Consider the following 23,265-nt stretch of genomic DNA (forward strand, 5'->3'; position numbering starts at 1 on the left):
CATTCTACTTTTGGGTCTCCCAAAGGTCTTAAGGTTGATGAAGGTTGAGAACCATAGTTCTAATGGTCTGTCTGCCACTTCTTCCTTTCCTTTTCCTGAGTTCCCTAATATCCAGCTCCTTTGTAGGATTTCCTCTCAATCACCACGCTCATCCTCTCCTTCTCTTTCTTAAAAATAGGATGTTATTCTCCTTTGTTACAAAGCAACTGAGGGAAAATAGGTGAGACAGGATAAAGTATGTATAATAATAGTTTCTCAGTTTTAGTTTAAATGTGGGTAAGTAATCTCACATAGTTCTACCCACATTGTTGATATCTAATCATGCAACTAGACTGAAAGCTCCTCAGAGATGGAGAACTTATCTTATTTAAACTTTCCCCCCTATTGTTATTTTGTCATATCTTGATCCTAGGTATACAATAAAGATGTTCTCTGTCTGTCTGTCTGTCTGTCTGTCTCTCTCTCTCCCCCCACCCACTCCTGATCATCTTGCCTTTAACTATAATTCTTTAACTGGGTAGTCAGTTGGCAAAGATGCTTATGTCTCAGCCTTTGGTAATCTGATTCCCCAGCCTTCATCTATGAATATGGGAGCTTTGTATCTGGACCAGATACATTGCTCTTAGGGCTTTAAAGAAATCTTATGCCTTTCTCATTTTTCCTGAAACCCTTGAGACTCTGGAACCTGAAAGTCTGCTCTTTCCTTTTCCTTTTCCCTCTCCTTCATATTCTCCTTCTCCCATTCCCTCTCCCTTTTTTTCTCTCCCATTAGTCTTCCTGATGCAGATTCAAGCTACTCTTAGCCATCTCTGCCCTAGATGGTGAATTTATTCATCTTTTTTTATATGCTTCCTAGATAGGCATTGGATATGGTCCAGTACTTCAAGTTTATGCCTACATAATTCTCCCCTCTAAGCCTGGCACTTTCATTCAGCTACCAACATGGTACCAACTCTAAAATCCCATGACTCTCCTCAAATCTTCATTCTAGTACTGCCCCTCTGCCCTCTAGTGGCCTTTGGGGGATACACAATATATAATATCAAAATATTGGGCAGGGTCATATCACCACCTCACTGAACAATCTGGGAGAAATATCAGAGTTGAAAGAATATAGTCCCAACTTTCAAAAAATATGTGAAGATTCAACACACTAATGAAACATATGTGTGTAGATAGATAATGTATTTATTATATGCGTATAATTATATATTGAAAATATGTGTTAATTCCTAAAATCATTCTAGAATGCATTATCAAGTTATTGGAATTCATGATTGTAAGTATTTAGGAAGAAACACAATGGCATTCCAATCAGTATGATGGAATGAGAGGTTCTGAAGGGTCCAGGCCCTGCAAATACCCCCTTAAAAATAATATAAAAACCAAGAGAAGAAAAATAGTCTAAAAACAACAACAAAAAAATAGAAATCCAACAAAACTGAAAATAAACAAAGTAATGTACTAATTCATGCAACTGAAATAACTAAAGAATCAGGAGCAACACAAATGAAAAAAAAAAAAAGAAATATTGAAAGATATCCTAGAAGACCTTAAATTGGTAATTTAAGAATTAACATTTGTAAGGAAATCATAAGAGCAAATAAAAAAAAGATTTTGTAGAAAAATTTCAAAGATACAGGACAAAGAGAAGCTAGAATTAAAAGATGCTAAAAATGGTAGAAAATAATTTTTAAAATCAATATGATGAATACAGTAGAAAATCGGGGGGGACAGTAAAATCCATCAATAACAGACAGTAGAGTTGTGGTAACAGCAATAACCTAACCCCATCAGCCTACCAACCCCGGTAAAAGTTAGGCTATTTTATCCTCTAAAAGTATTAAGAACTTCCTCAAGACTTGACTGGCTCCTGGGGCTAAAGGCTCAAACTATTGACATCTCTTTGTCATTACCTACAAAGCAGCCACGAGGAGTTCCTGGGGCAATCTGGTGCTTTTCTGTTTGATCAAGGTGAGCAATTCAGGCAAGGGAACTTTGCTCAACTCATCAACTATAGATATTCTCAGTGCCTCTCATGGTTGAATATTCTTCCACTGCTATGTCTAAGTAAATCTCTTTTCGTTAACTGTTAAATGACCTATGTGTCTCATTTTGTTCCAAATTCATTCAGTCAATAAACATTTATGAAGCACCTGCCATGTACCAGTCACTATGCTAAGTGCTGGGGGTACAAAAAGAGGTAAAAGACAGTCTCTGCCCTCAAGGAGCTTCACTCTAATGGATTCAAACCTAAATTACTAGAAAGTGGCTTGAATTGAGTCCAAACCAGAATTTCAGCAAAGAACAAAATTTCAGACAATGTAGATGAAATACAAAAAGAGGTTCAAAAAATGACCCAAATACTGAAAAAAATAAATTAAATAAGGATACAAGGGACAAGTCTGGAGAATATATCAAAATGTCAAGCTAAGAATTACTGACACCTCAGAAAATTTGGAAATATAAAAACATATATAAACACTATAGTATAGAAAACTACAGGTCACAAGTAGAAAGAATCCATAAGAGCCTTACATTTTTAAAGTCCAAACTCATCTAGACACATTATGCTTAAACTCTAATAATATAATGAAATTTTTTTTAATTCCTTAACTTTCAAAAAAGACAGAAATAATATAGCAAGGAACATCTGCAAGACTGAAAGAGAACTTCTTAAGGAAGATAAGAGATGATCAGAAAATAAAGAATAGGACATATGCATCTCATGGCAAAGCCATGGACCTAGAATCTTTATTCAACTAGTACAACCGAGTTTGGTAGTCAAGAGAAGTACATTTTCAAATCATTTGGATTTTGAGAAGTTTGCAGTCATATGCATCTCAGATGCTTTCAAGAATAACCAATTTCCTAAGTTAAAAAGGTAAATATTTAAAAACAATTCACACTTCCCAGATCGAGTTAAACCTACTGCCAACTAAATGTGAACACTTTCAGAGTATTGTGTTGGACAAAACAAATGTTTCAGATGGAAAGGAAGGAAGGAAGGAAGGAAAGAAGGAAGGAAGGAAGGAAGGAAGGAAGGAAGGAAGGAAGGAAGGAAGGAGGGTAAATTGGTGAGACCAGGAAGATAGCAAAACAAAGGTCCTTTGTTTGAAAAAGAAGTCCGGAGTTTAAAAAACCTAACACATCTAGCATTAGACAGAGGAATTTGTTTAAACTGGTCTTAAGTTTATACTTAATAGTAAAAAGAATAACAAAATTGCATTCCCTTCTAGGAAAATGAATAGTAATTTGGCAAAGAACAAAAGAAACTAAGACAAATATAACAACTGTAACGCTAAATATGAATTGAACTAACTAAAACAAGGGAGGGGGGAGAGAGGAAGAGAGAAGGGTTACAAAATAGATGAAAAAATAGAACCTAACATTATGTTGTTTACAGAAAAGACATTTAATCCATAAAGATTTGTATGAATTCAAATAGAAATGTTGTTCTAAAATGTTCCATGGTATTGCTGACCCCTGAAAAGCAAGAGATACAATGACAACATGCAACAGAAACTAATATAAGCAGAAAGCCTTGAAAGATAAACAAACACATTTCTGCAATAAGCACTCTGAACTGAAAGCACATTATGTTTTGATAAAAGGTTCTATTCAAAATAATCTTAAAGTGTCTATAGGTTTACAAAGCACTTTACATACATTATCTTATTTGAATTTCATTATAATCCTGTGAGGTAAGTAAGCATTTATAGGTATTATTATGCCCATTTTATAGATAGAGAAATGAAGGCCCAGAGATATGCCATAACTTGCCCAAAATCACACACCTACTGTCAGAGGTGGGATTCAAACTCAAGTCTCAGCTGAGTTCCAAATCCAGCATACTTTCCAGTAAAGCAATGAAAACATATTTTTAAATATATAGGCACCCATACCAGATCTCAAACTGTATTATAAAGCAGTAATTACCAAAACAATTTAGTACTGGCCAAGAAATGAAATTGTGGATCAGTGGAATAGATTAGGTGCAAATTACATTATAGTAAAAGACCATAGTAATCTAGTATGTGATAAACCCACAGATTCAAGCCTTTGGAACAAAGTCCCATTATTTGAAAAAAAAAAACTCTGGGAAAACTGTAAAACAGCATGGCAGAAACTAGGTATAGACCAATATCTCTCACCATATACCAAGATAAGGTCAAAAAGGGCACACTATTTAAACATAAAAGGTAATGCCATAAGCAAATTAAGAGAACATGGAATCGTTTATTTATTAGATTTATGGACAAGGGAAGAATTTAGGATCAAAGAAGACGTAGAGAGCATTACAAAATGTAAAATAAAAAATTTTGATTATATAAAATTAAAAAGTTTTTACACAAAACCCTTTCAACCAAAATTATAAGGAAAGCAGAAAACTGGTGAAAAGTTTTGCAACAAGTTATCTCTGATAAAGGCCTCATTTCTCAAATATATGGAGAACTGAGTCAAATTTGCAAAAATACAAGTCATTCCCCAATTGATAAATGGTCAAAGGATATGAACAGACGGTTTTCAGAGAGAGAAATCAAAGTTACTTATACTCATATGAAAAATTCTTTAACTCACTATTGTGTGCACCCCAAAACGAAACAGTGAAGTTATAAAGCCCTAACATGGAATTCTCCCCCACCCCCTGCTGACCTTTTTCTTCCACTGGCTGGAAGTCAGGTGCACAATCTAAGTGTGGCAATCTACCTCAAGTATTGGAACAAGGAAACAGTAGACCACCCAATGTACATTTGAGAAAGCGCTTCTGTCTTTATGTGGCACATCTTATGTTGAGGTGTCACTGAGGAGAAGGGTGACTCCCTACTGCTCTGAGTTTTGAGTCCTTGTAAATCATGTGATTTCTGGTGAAGGGGAACTTGGGCCTATTTCCCATGAAAAGACTAGATTTTAGAGTATAGTCTGAGAAGTTTCACCTTTCTCACTCACTATTGACTAGAGAAATGCATATTAAAACAACTCTAAGGTACCACTCAGATTAGATAATAGAACAAGAAATGAAAATGTTGGATGTCGGAGGGGATGTGGGAAAACTGGGACACTATTGCATTGTTGGTAGAGTTGTGAAGTGATCCAACCATTATGGAGAGCAATTTGGAACTTTGTCCAAAAGGCTATAACACTGTGCAAACCCTTTGATACAATAATACCAATGCTAGCTCTATATCCCAAAGACAGCAAAGCTCTTTTTGTGATGGCTAAGAATTTGAAATCAAAGGGATGCCCATCAATTGAGGAATGGCTAAAAAATACGTGGTAAATTATTGTAATGGAATATTACTGTGCTATAAGAAATGACAAGAAGGATGATTTCAGAAAAACCTGAAAGGACTTAACATGAACTGATGCAAAGTGAAGTAGACAGAACAAGGAGAACATTGTACACAGTAACAGCAATATTGTTCAATGAAGAACTGTGAATGACTTAGCTATTCTCAGCATACAATGATCTAAGACAATCCCAAAAGACTAGTGATTGGCCTCCAGAGAAAGAATTGATATTATTTGAATTCAGACTTGTAAGGTATGATTGAATTTTATTTCCACAGAAATTTAAAAAAACAAATTATAATTCATACTAGGGAGACAAAAACTGATTGTAGAGAGGGCATAGGGGGATGTTGCCACCTTAAAATCAGCATATCAGGGGCAGCCAGGTGGCTCAGTGAGTAAGAGCACCGGCCCCAGAGTCGGGATGACCTGGGATCAAATCCAGGCTCTGATATTTAGCACCACACCCAGAAACCTTGAGCAAGTTACTTAACCCCGATTGCTTAAAAAAAATAATAATCAGCATATCTATTACTGTTCTTTGTTCTGAAAAGACCTCTTCCTGAATATCAAAAAGAACCACCAGGCCAGGTCTCATTCACAAAGGATGGGGATGAGGACCATACCCAAAAAGCCTCAGATAATGGGACTGTTATCATTGATATTCTGGGCTCAAATCTTCAAACCCAGGAGTTGGTCAATTCTCTTAGCAACTGAGGAAAATCCTTTCTCATGCTATCTGATGCAGACAAAAGTGGGGGAGACTAGAAGCATTTTTGGCCTTTCCTTTATTTAAGTATAAGGAAAAAATGAAGATGAGAAGGGAGGAGGGGAATGGAAATGTGAAGATGTAATCAAGAGGTGGGGTTTGGTGAACCCTGGAATGCTGGCCAATGAGATCAGGGCATATAAGCCTGGCATTTGTCTGAAGCAAATGTACTCTCCATTTGGGAGGGACCCATTCACTAGAAATGGAGAATGATTGGCTAAAATAAAACGAGAGCTTTCCTGACTTCACAATGGGTATTGTTCTTTGTTTACAGTGAGCATGTTTCTCACAATATGGGGGGGGGGGGTTGGAGAGGGTCTGAGTTCTTATTCTGAGAATGTGTCAGTCACAAGGATCATCCTGAGGTCTGGCCATCAGGGAAGGAGTGAGCTGCAGCAGCATGCTCAGGCTTACTTCCTGGCCTTGCCTGGGAAGTCCTGTAATTCCCACAACCAAGTTCCTCACAGACTGAAGCATGTTATTTTTCACTTTCTTTTTTTTTTTATTTGTCTTCTTGTACAAAATGACTAATAGGGAAATGTTTTACAGGCACATTCATAACCTATATCTGATTGCTTACTGTCTCAGGGAAGGGGGAGGGGGAGGGGAAGGGGAAAAAGGAAGGATAGAATTTAGAACTCAAAACTTTCAATAAAAATGTTAAATATATACATTATAGATATATATGCACCTAATAATTATGTAATAAAATGTATAAAGGAAAAGATTAGTCTTGCTAGGAGACTCTACTAAAAATATTAACTAGTAAATACAAGCTGGTTACAGGCCATAGAGGACCTTAAGAAGGATTTTGAAAACCAAATAAGAGAAGTGGATGAAAAATTGGGAAGAGAAATGGGAATGATGCAAGAAAATTATGAAATGAGAGTCAACAACCTGACTGAAGAAAATAACACCTTAAAAAATAGACTAACTCAAATGGCAAAAGAGGCCCAAAAAGCCAATGAGGAGAAGAATGCCTTAAAAAGCCGAATTTGCCAGATGGAAAAAGAATCTCAAAAGCTCACTGAAGAGAATCATTCCTTCAGAATTAGGTTGGAGCTAATGGAAGCTAGTGACTTTATGAGAAATCAAGATGCTGTTAAACAGATCCAAACAAATGGAAGAATAGAGGGCAATGTGAAATATTTGATGGGAAAAACCACTGACCTGGAAAATAGATCCAGGAGAGATAACTTTAAAATTATTGGACTACCTGAAAGCCATGATCAAAAAAAGAACCTAGAAATCATCCTTCAAGAAATTTTCAAGGAAAATTTCTCTGATGTTTTAGAACCAGAGGGCAAAAGAGGTTGAAAGAATCCACCAGTCACCTCTTGAAAAAGATCCCCAAAAGAAAAATCCTAGGAATATTACAGCCAGGTTCCATAATTCCAAGATCAAGGAAAAAATATTACAAGCAGTCAAGAAGAAACAATTTTAATATTGTGGAAACACAATCAGGATAACACAGGATCTGGCAGCCTCTACAATGAGAGATCAAAGGGCTTGGAATATGATATTCTGGAGGTCAAAGGAGCAAGGATTAAAACCAAGAATCACCTACCCAGTAAAACTGAGTATCATGTTTCAGGGGAAAATATGGTCATTCAATGAAATAGAGGACTTTCAAATATTCTTGATGAAAAAACCAGAGCTGAATAGAAAATTTGACATTCAGATACAAGAAGCAAGGGAAGCATGAGAAGGTAAACAGGGAAAAGAAATTATAAGGAACTTATCAAGGTTGACCTATTTACAATCCTACATGGAAGAACAATAATTGTAACTTGTGAAATTTTTCTCAGTATGAGAATAGTTGAAGGGAATATAAATGTGTGTGTATATGTAAACATACATATATATTTCTATATAGGGGGTTATATGGGCATATGAATACATATGTGAGTGTGTGTATATATATGTGTACAGGTATACATAGACAGAGGACACAGAACCATTTGAATAGGAAGGGATGATACTTAAAAAGTAAAAGTGAGAGGTGAGAGAGGAATATAATGAGAAGAGATGGGGAGAGACAAAATGGGGTGAATTATCTCATATAGAAGAGGCAAGGGGAAACTGTTAACAATGGAGGGGAAGAATTGGAAGGCAAAAGGGAATAAGTCAATCTTATTCTCATTGAATTTGGCTTAGGGAGGTAATGACATACACACTAAATTGGGTATCTCACCCTACAGGAGAGTAGGGGGGAAGGGGATGAGAGGGGGGATGATGGAAAGGAGGGCAGTCTGGAGGGGAGGTAAGTTGGAAGCACCCACTTTTGAAAAAGGACAGGATCAAAGTAGAGAATAGAACAAGTGGGAGGTGGGATAGAAGGGAGGAAAATATAGTCAGTGTTTTATAATATATCTACTATGGAAATGTTTTGCATAGCCACACCTGTACAACCTATATTGATTTGCTTATCTTCCCAGTAAGGGTGGGTAACAAGGGAGGAAGGGAATGAATCTGGAATTCAAAGTTTTAAAATCAAATGTTTAAGTGAATAGAGCACCGGCCCTGGAGTTAGGAGGACCTGAGTTTAAATCCAGCCTTAGACACTTAACATAAAAGCTAGCCCTGTGACCTTGGGCAAGTCACTTAACCCCAACTGCCCTCCAAAAAGCAAAAAAAAAAATTATCAAATGTTTAAATATGTATATATATATATACATACATACTATTATTAATATTATTTTACATGTAACTGGGAAATAAGATATACAGACACTAGGGCATAGAGATCCACAGTGCCCTACTGGAAAGTTGCAGGGGGTATGGGAGAAGATATGGGAGAAAAGAGATTGGAGGAGGGGATATCCAGTGAGATCACTATTTTGGGGTGGTTGATAGGGGGAAAAATGGGGAGAAAATTTGTAACTCAAAATCTTAGGGAAATGAATGGTGTAAACTAGAAGTTAATAAAGCATTTGATAAAAATAAAATAAAATAAAAATATTAACTAATAACAGTAAGATACTTTAATACCTCTATCAAAAGATAAATAAAAAATAATAGAGATTATTGAATAAATTATATAATAGGTATATAATATACCTATACATAATAGGTATATTAACCAAATGAGACAAAAGAAAAATATGCTTTTTTTTTTCAAACACAGACACATAAAAATCCATCCTACACAGAAGTACAGAAACCAGATTTTCTTTTGCTTTCAGGGTTGTATAATTGAAGCAGGAATGTAGGGAAAACAGGATCAAAGGTAGAGGCTAATATCTTTAATGACTTAACCTAGACCTTTTGTTCTTGCTCCCACATCAATTTGCATGCCAACCAGAGCATTTGGGGGGACTGAGTAAAGCTTTATTGGCCTAGCCCTGCACAGCTCCTTGAAGGTCTTCTTAGGTAGAATCTCCAAAGTGGTTTGAGGGGAAATCTTCAGACAATCAAAGATTTGACAAGATTTAAAAGGAACTTTATAACTTCATTGTGGTTGGATGGAGCAAGGGACAGTGAGCTGGGGTAGCAAAGGAAGAACAGTTAAAAAGCAACAGTGACAAATAAAAAACCAGACTTAATCCTAACCTAAAGTCTTCAATTGGATTTTTCTGACTTCCTGGCTGAATGCAGTGGTCAAAATCCTAAGCTCTAGAAGATTTAAAGAGATTTGCAGTCTCATCTATGTAGATCCTTTAGACCATGATGCAGATCTTAACTCATCCCTACCTTCACACCAATTCATGAAACTATTATCCTGGTCCTTCAAAAAGTTTACCCCAAGGGGTGGCTAGGTGGTGCAGTGAATAGAGCACCAGCCCTGGAGTCAGCAAGACCTGAGTTCAAATATGACCTCACACATTTAACACTTACTAGCTGTGTGACCTTGGGCAAGTCACTTAACCTCAAATGCCTTGCCTTCCCCCCTCAAAAAAAAGTTAACCCCAAGATATCCATTCAATATACTTAGAGTCTCTCTTATTCTTTTGACATCACATTGGTTGGTTATTCTTCATTCTTACCATGGAATCACAGATGGACTCATCTTTTTTTTAATCACATATTTATTTCTTTGCTGTCAACTTCTACTCTGTTTCTTTTACAGAGTCCCTAATTTGTCATGTGCTACAGCCTGCTCACCATCACCATATTCTTCTCTTTTGTCCTCTGACTGGTACTCATTTTTAATTCATTGGAGACTATTTTTCTGTAAAAAAAACCATTCAGTATCATCCATAGAATAATGATATTTTGAAAATGAGCCTTTGCTTCAGGAAGAAGTTTGGGATCTTTAGAGGAGATTGATTGATTAACAATTTATACTGCTGTCCAAGGTATATCTACCACCAAACAAGCTCCACAGTCATTCATGTAACTGTATGTCATAATATGGTCAATAAGCCTTAAGCTCTCTAGATTAAAACATCCCAGCCCTCCCTCACAAGGGGAGAAATTATTACCTACTGCATCTCAACATATGGTAGCAAAAATACTCCTAAGCAAACACCACAGCTAGATAAAGGCAAAGGTACCCAGTAGGATGATATAACCCCCAGCAGAGAGTAAGAGAGTGTGGCGGAGAGGAGCCCAATGACATTCTTGGAGGACATCAGTGACTCTGTTGGTTAGAGCTTAGCCATGCCTGTGCTTTGACCATAGAACCTGAATGTTATTCCATATGTACCTGTTGTTGTTGTTGACCCCATTTGGGGTTTTCTTGGCAAGGATACTGGCGTGGTTTGCCATTTCCTTCTCCAGGTCATTTTACAGATGAGGAAACTGAGGCAAACAGAGTTAAGTGACTTGCCCAGGGTGACACAGATAGTATCTAAAGCTCAATTTGAACTCAGGATTTCCTGACTCCAGGCTCCATACTCTATCCGCTGTACCACCTACCTGCCTCCATATGTGCCTAGACCACATGTATTTTCTCTGTGTGAACTCTGGTGGTATAATAACAAATAAGAAAGTATATTTTTAGGATGTGATTACATGGTGGGGAAAACATCACTTATTTTGCTATGCTATTTGATTAAATTATTTTACTCTGAACTGAGTTCTTTTTGATAGGCTTAGTAAAAGTTAACAAGTCAGTGGCAGGCTCAAAGAACTAAGAATGAATGGGCACAAACTTTCTAGGAGGCATGCATGTTAGAAGGGCTCCAGGTGTGACAATCACATATTGAGTAAAAAAAAAAAAATAGGTAAAATAGAGAAGCAGATACTTTATACACTATTATTTTGTCAATCAATCAAAGCTTTTGTTACCTACTTACTAGGTGTCAGGAATTTTGCCTGACTGAGGAAAATAAAGACAAAAATAAAATAGTCCCTGCCATCAATAAGCTGCCATTCTATCAGAGGAGACAACTTGTATATAGATAAGTATTTTCAAGAATATATGCAAATAATAAAGGATAAGTTTTGTGGGCGTATGAAATGGTATCTTAGGAAATAAGGAAAAGATTCATGTAGAAGCTGTCACTTGAGCAGAGTTTTGGTGAAGTGAGAATACATGTCAGCCATAGGAGAGCATACTGTGACCCCCCCCCCCAAATATAAAAGCAGAGACAAAAGAGATGTCCTGTGTGAGGACTGCAAGTAGGCCACCTTAACTATAACACAGAATATAGACAGAGGAGTATCGAATAATAAAGTTGTAAAGGTAAGTTATTGTATAATAAAGTTGTAAAGATAAGTCTAATGAGGTTGTAAAGACCATGTTCTGGAAAGATTTTATTTTGTTTTGTTTTGGAGAGGAGAAGACAGGGCAATTGGGGTTAAGTGACTTACCCAAGGTCAGAGCTAGCTGAGGTCAGATTTGAACTCAGGTCCTTCTGACTCCGGAGCCAGTGCTCTGTTCACTGCACCACTTAGCCACCCCTTCTGAAAGGTTTTAAGAGCTAAACAGAGAAGCTTATATTTGATCCTACAGGTAAAAGAGAGCTATTAGAGTTTAAATTGTGGAGTATAAGTACAATTTAGGAAAAACCCCTTTGGCAGCTATGTAAAACATGAATAGATTAATTAGGAGGCTAAGAGAAAGGTAATGAAGACCTGAACTAAAGTGCTGCCCATGGAACAGAGAGAAGGGGAGAGATGTGAGAGAAATAGCATAGAGATAGAAATAACAAGACTTGGCAGCTGACTAGATGTGTGGTGAAGAACACTGAAGAATCAAGCAAAATGCAAGATTGAAAACCTGTTTGACTAGATGTGTGGTGGACTTCTCAACCAAAATAGGGAAGTATGGAAGTGAGGTATGCTTAGGAAAGGGTAATAAGTTGTTTTAAGCATGTTGAGTTTGAGATGCATACAGAAAATGCAATTAAAACATTCAACAGATATTTGGAGATTCATGACAAACTCAGGAGAGTGGTTAGGATTGGCAAAAGTGTCTGATCCCAGGGGCGGCCAGGTGGCTCAGCGAGTAAGAGCACCGGTTCCAGTGTTTGGACGACCTGGACCTGGAGATCGAATCCCGGGCTCAGACACTCAGCACCACACCCAGAAATAACTGGCTGTGTAACCTTGAGCAAGTTACTTAACCCTGATTGCTTAATTAAAAAAAAGTGTCTGATCCCATATAAATACTTGAGGTAACTTTGCATATCAGGTACAAGATACCTTAATCTATCATGGAGGAAATGCAGAAAATATGTAAACAACATAGAAACTCATGAATCCTTGATAGCATTCTTCTTCCCTCTTTTGAGAGTTACATCTTTTCCTACAGGGCCTATAGAATTACAGTGCCATTTACTCCCTTTGGAAATGAACTTGGGGTTGCTAGAGAGGCAACCCCTTCCCAACATTCCAATGAGAAGCCAGATAGTTCTTCACCCTTATGGTACTACCCTAAAGACTTGGACTAGCACCAGAAGTAAAGTGTGGAGTTACTAGATGGGCAACCCCTTGACATTCTGATGAGTTCCCCTTTCTTCTCATGACATGCCCATAGAGGCATCCAGTCCTATGGAAGTATCTTAAGAACTTGAACTTCCCCAGAAGAGAAATTTACTTAGACTGATAAAGAAGCAACTGTATTTCCACTGGACCTATATTGTCCAAATAACTCATGGTAGTAGGGAAGTACCAAGTCCAGGGTTCTGGTTGCTATTATTTCGTTCTCCTCATATCATGTCTTTTTTTTTAACCTTGCTGATACTCTGGCTGACAGGGTCGGGGAAGAGAGAGAAGAGGACAAGGACTTAAAATTCTTCTTTCAGGGGCAGCTAGGTGGAGCAGCGAATAGAGCACCGGCCCTGGAGTCAGAAGGACCTGAGTTCAAATATGGCCTCAGATACTTAACATTTACTAGCTGTGTGATCTTGGGCAAGTCATTTAACCCCAACTGCCCTGCCCTCCCCCCTAAAAAAAAACAACAAGCAAAAAACAAATTTTCCTTTCTTCAAGATGTTGATGCTGGACCAGGAATTCCCTTGTCTCTCATTAGAAGGCCTGATTTTCTACCCTCAGAACTTGAGTTTGCCATAAGGCTAAATTTAAAATTGGCTGTACCTAAGGGCTCCCTTTTCTCTCTAGAATGATCCCCTTTGACCTTCTGGTGAAGTCTATAAATCCTTTCTCATAACGTTTTTTAAATACATAAAAGAAAATACATAGGATGACAAAGAAAGCCAATTGCATTAAAATATAGTTATCAAAATATTTTTAAATGCAGTTAAAACAAACATTTAAATAGTTCACAGACTCCAGGTTTGAAAACCCTTGCTCTAGAAATCTAGAGTTTAAGAGCTCAAAATACTTGACCCCCTGATTCCTCTTCCCTGAGATTGTGTAGTTGAAAGCACGTGTAACCATGATTTGACTTTGCCACTACCTAGCCAGGGCTGGGCCCAGGACTCAAAGTCCAGGAATTCAAGTTCCAAGAACTCCCAATTCTCCACCTTTGCCCCTTTGGCTCCCATTTCTTAGGTTGAGAAGCCTCCATCTCTGTGGCTAAACAGTTTCTGAGGGGGGTGATAAATAAGTCTCAGGAGGAGGATGACGAAATGATATTGCACAGGTATATGCCTACCAAGCCCTAGAATCCAAAGTTTACTCTAGTTGTGACTTCAGCCCACAATTGTTTGATAAGTCAATTCATCTTCAGGTGATAAGATATAATCAATGTCCCAAACAAAAAATAACTTATTGATAAACTCATAAAACTGATAATTATCTTTCTTGATCAATCTCTCTGATAAACTATAATATTCTGGAGCTTGATGCAATTGACACAATGCCATCTGCAAAATGGCATGTATGAAACACTGCATTACCAATAGGAATACCCTCTTCCACTTGGACTCATATAGGACAGTCTCCATGACAATTACCTGCTCTTGATTCCACGTATCTTTTTATGATCTAAGTTGACTAGTGGGTTCTCTGTGTATTCACACTGATCTCTCCTAATTCTTCTTGGTAAAATTGTTTCCTTTTATGTCTTCAAAATTTCATTCCTAACTTTCCCGTCCCTTCCTGTGTTGATTTTTTTCCTGTAGAATTTTAGTCCATGAAATGTAACCTATCCTTCCTTTGAATCCTTGGAAATCTGCTTTCCCAAAATCTAGGGTACCTGACAAATTATATATGACTGGTTTTCTATCCTACATTATAAATTCTAAGAAGAAATGGTCATTTCTCCTAAATTTGCTATCAGCTTCACTCCTATTAGGGAGAATCAGATTCAGAACAGAATTTTCCCCCTTGTTGCTTCCCCTACTTTTTTTTGCCTTTTTTTTTGGAGGGGGGAAGGTAGGGCATTTGGGGTTAAGTGACTTGCCCAAGGTCTCACGGCTAGTTTTTGTGTTAAGTTTCTGAGGCTGGATTTGAACTCAGGTCCTCCTGATTCCAGGGCTGGTGCTCTATTCACTGTACCACCTAGCTGCCCCTCCCCTACTTTTTAAAGGTAAATTTGGCATTAAGTCAAGTAAAAATAAATTACTAGCTCCTCTACATTTTCTCAGAGAGAGAAGTCTACCAGTTGTCTCAGTATTTTAAATCCCCCATAACTACTATGTCATAACTGTGCCAAGGTTGTGATCTGTTGACCAAAGTCCTCATCTGTTTCCTTGTTGAAGATTACTTGAAAGAAATGGACAGGCTCTAGCAAATTATGTATTCCACTACTGAGAGAGGGAATGGGATCCCCTATCCTCTCACTCTACTGCCACTATTCTTTCCACATACTCACACAGTCTCCCTTGAGATTTCACTCTCAACATTTGTAATCTTCACAAACACACATATCTTTATGAACATACAATTGAACTTAAAAGATGTGGAAAAAACAAGGTTCTGTGGTATCAATTGTTTGTTGATTGTGCATATACATATATATGTTGTCATATAGTTTATAAATATCTAAAGTATACATATTTATTGAATGCACATTTATATAATAGACATTTTATAAGTATTGAAATATGTACTTTTGGGGTGGCCAGGTAGCACAGCGAGTAAGAGCACCGGCTCCAGTGTTGAGAAGACCTGGAGATCGAATCCTGGGCTCAGACACTTAGCACCCACCCAGAAACACCTGGCTGTGTAACCTTGAGCGAGTTACTTAACCCCAATTGCTTTAAAAAAAAAAAGAAATATGTACTTTATGTGTATATATATAACATATATATATGTGTGTGTGTGTGTGTGTGTGTGTGTGTGTGTATATATATATATATATATATCATTTAAAAATATTTGTTTCTGGGGCGGCCAGGTAGCACAGCGAGTAAGAGCACCAGCCCCAGAGTCGGGATGACCTGGGATCAAATCCAGGCTCAGACACTTAGCACCCACCCAGAAACACCTGGCTGTGTAACCTTGAGCGAGTTACTTAACCCCAATTGCTTTAAAAAAAATATTGAGAAAGAATGCAAGAAACGAACCAGAGACAGAGAACATGCTCAGTTCTTGGCTGCTGCCATGGCCAGGAAAAGCCCCTCCAGGGGATCCCCTTGGAGGAAGCCCAGTCACTTGGGCAGTGGGGAAATCTGCTTTCCATGTCACAAGCAGGGTCACTGGTCCAAGGAGTCCCCCTTCAAGGTGGCCCCTTGGAGGAAGCCCCAGGAATCAACACCTCTAGAATTGTGCCCATCTGACCAGGAGGGACATTGCAGGAAAGATGGTCACCATGGTAAAAGTGGTAGAGCCACCTCCCAGTACCCTATCCTCCAGTCTTCTCAAGACTCAGAATGATGGGGAAACCTGGGGCTTGGCAGTGCTCCCACCTTCTTTATTTCCCTTGCTGAATTCTAGGCAAGCATCCAGGCTGAAGATTCTTAAGTGTTCCTCTAGAGTGGTCTATATCCAATTAAACACAAGGCCTGGGAGGGACTACAATCAAGTTAATTGCTACTCAAGGCCACACCACCAGGTGAAAGCTTTTGAGAATTTGAAAAACAAATTGACCACCACACCAGCTTTTCCTAATCTAGGTAAAACCTTTCACTCTCTGTAAGGATTGAAGGAGAGAACAGGCTTTGGGAGTTGTTGCCTGTTTTTGAAAACTATTAGATTCTGTGCCTTCTATTACTTTCCATGTGCTAAATGGAGCAATTTAGAAAGGAAAGGGATATCTGACAGTGTTTTGGCCTTGCCACAGTCATCTTTAATTCATACCAGGGAGATTGTCTTTTATCTATTTTTTTTTTTTAGTGTGTGCCTGTTTGGTTCTTGTTTGCTTAACCTCCTTGCCAGGTTTGTCACCTCTGGATGACCACTAAGGCTATGCAAATCTCTGACTGAATCCAAGTTCTCCAGCCCACTGGACCTGGCATCATCCACATTCCAGAGTCTGACCTCTTAAATGTGACCCCTTTGAACTGGACCCAGAGAGGCAGGGACAGCTCTATGCCCCCTTGCCAGAAGGAAGCACTTTCAGAAGTTGAGACCTTTGCCCTTTACCCTAAAGAAATTTGGGTCCCATGTGTTCGAGGGGGGAATGATGAGGTATGGGCTCTAGGAGCCCCCCTCGAGCTTTCCTTGGAGGTACAGGCTCTGGGAACCTCCCTTGGACTCTTCATTAAATTGTCTCATTTGATAAGGTATTTGCAAGAGGCAATAAGCCTTACATTGTGGCTGGGCCAGACCTCTAGCCTAAGTTACTAGCTGCTAACTACCGTGTTTCCCCGATAATAAGACACTGTCTTATTAATTTTTTTGGACAGAAAAACACCAGAGGGCTTATTTTCAGGGGAGGGCTTATTTTAATGAACATTGACAGCAATTTTAATAAACAGGTAAATGTGAACAAAAAAATGTACCTTTATTCAATAAGCAAATCACTGGGGAAGAACAGGATGATGCACTCACTGCTGCAGCTCTGATTGGATGCAGCTCGGAGCATGGTGTGCGTTTCACGAGGGTGGGGGGAGGGATGGTGCATACAAAGGGTACCGTAATGTAGCGTGTAGCACAGGGGATCACCTTCACTACAGTAGCAATCTCAATAGGGCTTATTTTCGGGGGAGGGCTTATTTTAGAGGAATTTTACACGGTAAGGGGAGGGCTTATTTTCGGGATAGGTCTTATTATCGAGGAAACACGGGTACTAGCCTAGCCCTCCATTGTTCATCTACTTCCCACCCCAGAGCCTATCTAAATATCAATATACCCTTGAACTAGCCTAGCCCACCATTGTCTGTAGCCTTCAGCTACTTCCCACCCTTAATCATTCTTTGACCTCATTAACTCCTCCTGTAGACCCTCCCCTAGACCACCCCTAGATTACTCCAACAACCTTCTGTATATAAGACCCCATCTCACACCTTGTGGGGGAAGAGCTCCATGCAAGAGTGAGAGTGCCATAGAATGACCTAGCACAGACTTACGCTGTGTCTAATGCAAGCTAATTTTTAATAAACTTTACTTTGGCTGAGACAAAAAAAATATTTGTTTCAGTAGAACAGAATGGAGATTCAACATCTCTCCTCCAAAAGCCTACTATTCACATTTGTGATTACATGAGATTCTTTGACAGTATATACTTACATCATTTTAACAAGCATTTAAGCAAGGTCCTATGCTACTCCCTGGGGATACAAAAACAAAAGCACAATAGCTTGTGCCTTCTAAAGAGTTTATATTCCACAGAAGGATAGAATAAGTACAAAGATAAGTAAATACAGGGTAATTTGATGACATAGAAAGTGCATTATCATTTGAGGAACTGAGTAGTTGGGAGAAGCAGGGAAGGCTAAACTTTGAAGAAAAATAATGATTCTATGAGGTAGAGAATGAAGGATTTCATCCAGGCTTATGAAGATGCGTGGATGTTGGCAGTGGAAATATCAAGGGAGGGAATGTTGTTATAGTGAAAAGTATCCTGGCCCTGGAGGAAGAAGATCTGGGTTCCCATCCTCTCTCTAATGCTTTCTAACCTTGGACAAGTCAAGTAGCATTCCTGGGCCTCAGCTTTGTCACTCATAAAATAAAGGGGGTGAGATTGATAGCCTCTGAGGCTTCTTCCAACTTTAAATAAATAATCCTACTCCAGTTTGGACATAACATCAAGAGATAGGGAGTAATATGAAATATAACTGGTGAGGAATATCAGACTTGGTTATAGAAGGTCTCTTATGAAATATGTAAGGGGTGATGTGGTATATAGTTGCTTTTTGGTTTTGCCTGTGTAGATCATATATGTCCACATGAGTCTGTCCAGATTTGGTTATAGGGAGGCAAGAATAAATATCTCTAGTGACTCCCTTTCTCAACTCTTCTCCAAAGGAGACTTTGATTCCTACTAGAAAGGAAAGCAGGAGATTGGAGCTAGAGGCTAACTACTCTGCTTTCCTCAGATAGATGGGGAACCAGACTAGAATTATATCTTTCTGTTCCCTAAAATATTGTCAGACTAGGAGAAATAAATTTTAGGTTCAAGCTACACTCCTAATTACTATCACTTAATAGGAAAGGGGAGCCCCAAGCTACACACACACACACACACACACACACACACACACACACACACACACACACATATCCAAGACAACTTCCTTCCCATCAGATACCAGTTTCACAATGAACACACACAGCAAATAAAAAATAAAGTTATTTATCTAATTTGATTAACAAAATAGAAATCAGAGAAAGCATATATTAAGAAAATAGATACCAGACAATACACACAGAATGAATGAGCTTTCCCACTGTGAATGAGATAACTCAACTCAACCAAGAGAGAAAGTCTCAACTCTCACCCAAGGGGAAATTCCCCAAAATCTTTAGTATAGCAAAATGAGATTAGGAACATGATAGAGATTACCAGTTCTTCTGCATGGTGACTTCTTCTTAGAGGTGTTCTTTCCTTTTATGGATCTGAAAAGAGATTGGAAAGTCATTTATTCTCTCTTGAAGTTGGAAACTATAAGAGTCCACATCTCCTTTCTCCAGCTTTCACTGATTTGCCATGCCCCCTTGCAGGCCCAGGGCATTGAGCAATCTATCTCCATCAATGAGGAGAGAGTCACATACAATTGGCCCTTTGAGTCAAGGGTCACAGTATAACAGGGTACTGTACAACGAGGGTTCAGTCCTGGGAGTCCGTGCATTCTGTGGACTTGCTTCTCAAAGGGCTCAGTGATGAATGGAGGAACCCAACCAGGAGTACACTGTGCACAATACATTTTTAAAGTTTAATCTGTATTATTAACATTTTCTTTGTCACTTTCTTAAGTTTAGATATAATCTTTTTCTCTCCCTCCTTTTCCCCATGCTCACATATTTTTAGAAGAAAAAAGGGGGAATAGAAAGAGGGAGGGGAGCTTAGAAACAAAGGACTTCAGTCTAGTGGAGTAAATAAAAATGAAAGTCCTCCCCCTCATACTTTCACCCCTGTCCCCCAGGAAAAGGCCTTTAATAGAGCCATTCCACCAGAGGAAGGGTGAATTTAGCCTTAAAGGAACTTAGCCAAGGGTAAAAAAAAAAAAAAAAGGGAGGGGAAATCTCCCTTTTCTCTTTCTCCCCCTCCAAAGGAAGGGCCTCAATTTAGGTCAGTTTTAGAAGGAAGGGTAAATTTGGAAGGAAAGGGCACAGGCTGAAGGAAGGAGTCCTAACTTAGTCTGACCCACCAAAGAAAGGTGAGTCTGGGTGAAGGAATGACCCATGTGGTGAAAGAAGGGGCTGAGTAGCCAAGAAAAGGGCTTTAACTTGATCTGATCCCCAGGGGAGATATAGAAATGAGTTCCTGAAGCCTTGGCACCAAAAATGAGTAAACAAATAAACAAACAGAAAGGATTTTTATGGTGCTAGGGATGCATAAGACACATATGCAGAAGATCATAGTTCAAAAACACCTACAATCAAATCCTCAAAGGAAAAATAGCTTGCCTAGAAGAATAATTTGACAGCTAGGTGGCACAGTAGATAAAGCGCCAGGCCTGAAGTCAGGAAGACTTGAGTTCAGATCCAGCCTCACATACTTACTAGCTCTGTGACCCTGGGAAAGTCATTTAACCCTATCTGCCTCAGTTCCTCCTCTGTTAAAATGAGCTGGAGAAGGAAATGGTAAACCACTCCCTTATCTCTGCCAAGAAAACCCCAAATGGGGTCACAAAGAGTTGGATGTGACTGAAATGACTGAACAACAAGAAAAAAGAATAATTAGATTTCCTAGAAGAAATTATGTAAGAGATTATTTTGTTTTATTTTAGAATGAAATTATGAAAGAAATGTCAACTATGGAAGAGAGACTTGGAAAAAGAATTAATAGCTCAACACAAGAAGTACAAAAGTTTTCCCTAGTAACAGACTGCCTAAAAATTAGAATGGACCAAATAGAAGTTACTGACTCCAGGAGACAAGAAATATTTAAGCAAAGTCAAAGGATTAAAAAAAAATAGAAGAAAATGTAATCTGTTTCAAATCAGAAACAATTGACTTGAAAAATAGATCAAGAAGAGGTAATGCAAAAATTACTGGACTACCTGAAGTTCATGACCAATAAATGAATCTTATCATATGTGAAGAAATCATTAAAGAAAATTACCCAGCCATGTTAGAACAAAAGGGCAGTGTGAATACAGAAAGAGTACATTAATCACCTCCTGAAAGAAATTCCAAAATGAAAACTCCCTGGAATTTCATTGCCAAAATCCAGAGCTTCCAGATCTATATTAAAAAGGGATCAGAGAATAAAGAGGAGAAAAAGTATAAGAGAATAGAATAGAGGGGAAAGATGAGTTTGGTTTTGTATAGGACTTTAAACCTTAGCATTTGGGATCAAACCAAGAGGCTTACAGAAAGATTGCAGAAAAGAATTAGGGGGGGAAGAATGGAGAGAAAAGAGATGGCAAAAGAGGGGTAAAAATATATTTGAGAAGGAGTTGACACATGGAAAGTGTATGAGAGATTAGATTTATTCTACTTGGCTGCAAAGAGCAGAACCAGGACTAGTACATGGAAATTACAGGTAATAGATTTCAGCTCAATACAAGGAAGAACTTCTCAACAATTAAGAGTTGTACAAAAATGGAAAGGACTGTCTCATGAAGCTGGGAAATCACTATGATGAGAGGTATTCAAGAAAGAATTAACTGAGTATTTGAGGACACTGAGGAGGAATTCATACAAGGAATAGGGTTGGACCAGACAACTTCTAACGTCTCTTTCAGTTCTAAGATTTAGTGATTGTTTAAGTCGTAAATTTTGGGAAAACCACCATACTGCAAATCATCTTTTAGGATTTTGGTGACCACCTCTTTAGTTTCTTTTCCTATCATATTAGGAAAATATGATAAAAGATGGGCAAATTTGGGGCAGCTAGGTGGCACAGTGAATCGAGGACCTGAGTTCAAATCCAGCCTCAGACACTCAACACAAAAAAAAACTAGCCATGTGACCTTGGGCAAGTCACTTAACCCCAACTGCCCTCCAAAAAGAAAAAAAAATTTAAAAAATTTTTTAAAAGATGGGCAAATTGGAGGAAAGAATCAGATCTTCATTTTTCTAATATCTAAAAAATTTTCAATAAGGATTCAAAGGGTGGGGAACTATGTTTTACAAAAAAAGAATTCTTTATCTACTATATTGATCTGGGTTGCTTAGATGAGCTATATTATGAAAGTTTGAGCTACTTTGGAGGGAATTCAGTTTTAGTCTGCCATTTATCTGAGTATAGGAAAAGGATCTCCACCAAATATCTCATCACCAGATAGAGTTGACTCACTGCCCTTGGGCATTCTATTTGGTCATCTGGCAGTATGGAATGTATGTATTTTTCTTTATACAAGTCATTTGACCTTTTTCTTGTTAGCCTGAATTCAGTAATGAATGACCTAGCAATGAATGTAGCTTTGGGTTGCAAGTTTCACAAATATAGGCACATTTGCTACAGGCAAATTAGAAGAAAAGTATGAAATCACTGTCAGCTTAGTTCATGGTAGCTCATTTTATAACCCAAAGATATTGTTGAAAATCAAATCAAACTCTTGCTTTCAGTTTCTAGTCAATTATAATGGGTTTGCCGTGTATATGAGTCATGTCATATTTTAGTCTGGATCTCTTTCCTTTTATTACTTACAAAAAATAAACATTATAATGAATCTTCATCATCCAGCAATATATGTCACTTGGGTAGTATTATGATGAAGAAAAAAGAAGGATTTTTTGTACTTTCCCCAAGTCAATCAAATAAGAAATCACCAAGAGGGTGGCATAAGTTGATTAACTGATATTTGGTAAAAAGGTACATGCTTCAGGCAAGCTTTTAGTTACAGTGATTACTGTTCATAAAAAGGATCTTCTGGATATGATTACATTTCATACATATTCTTGACAGATTTAGCAGAATCATTCATTAGATTGTTCAGGCTCTGTAATGTGACTATAGGGCTGGTATTTAGCAGTCCATTTAGTCTCTGCCCCCCTCCCCTTTTAAAATAAAAAGGTATAGGGGAAAGAGTAGTGGGTAGAAATCAAGGTATCTAAGATCGAGTCCTGGCTCAGCCACTAGCAAGGTGTGTGACTTTTGGATTATTTCACCGCTTCTAAGTGACCATTTTCCTCTTCTGTATGTGACATTAGAGTAGATTGCCTTCAAGGGCCCTGAATTTCTGACTGTGAGTTGGGACTAATCAATTTCACTGTCCCATATTTCATTTCAGGGTCTTTTGGGGCTTATATATCTTAGAGCCCAGTGTATGATGATAATTGGACCACGGGGGTGGGAACTATGTAATATTAGTCTGATTTGCCTAGTAGTTATTATCCAGGCTATGCTCCAGTTATCA

General features: G+C 38.2%; 1 protein-coding gene across 1 annotated transcript in view; it reads right to left on the reverse strand.

Annotated features, from left to right (window-relative positions):
- LOC138175896 (N-acyl-phosphatidylethanolamine-hydrolyzing phospholipase D-like) overlaps nt 1-19,637 on the reverse strand; it is a 103,273-nt gene extending 83,636 nt beyond the window's left edge. Inside the window, exon 1 of the mRNA XM_069106549.1 lies at nt 19,302-19,637. The gene's annotated coding sequence lies outside the window, so the exon portion shown is untranslated. The remainder of the gene's footprint in view (nt 1-19,301) is intronic.
- Between the last annotated feature and the right edge of the window lie 3,628 nt (nt 19,638-23,265).

Source organism: Petaurus breviceps, unplaced genomic scaffold (assembly GCF_028583685.1).
Source record: "Petaurus breviceps papuanus isolate PSGF00001 unplaced genomic scaffold, PetGlider_PUasm1.0 79, whole genome shotgun sequence".
Taxonomy (NCBI): Eukaryota; Metazoa; Chordata; class Mammalia; order Diprotodontia; family Petauridae; genus Petaurus; species Petaurus breviceps.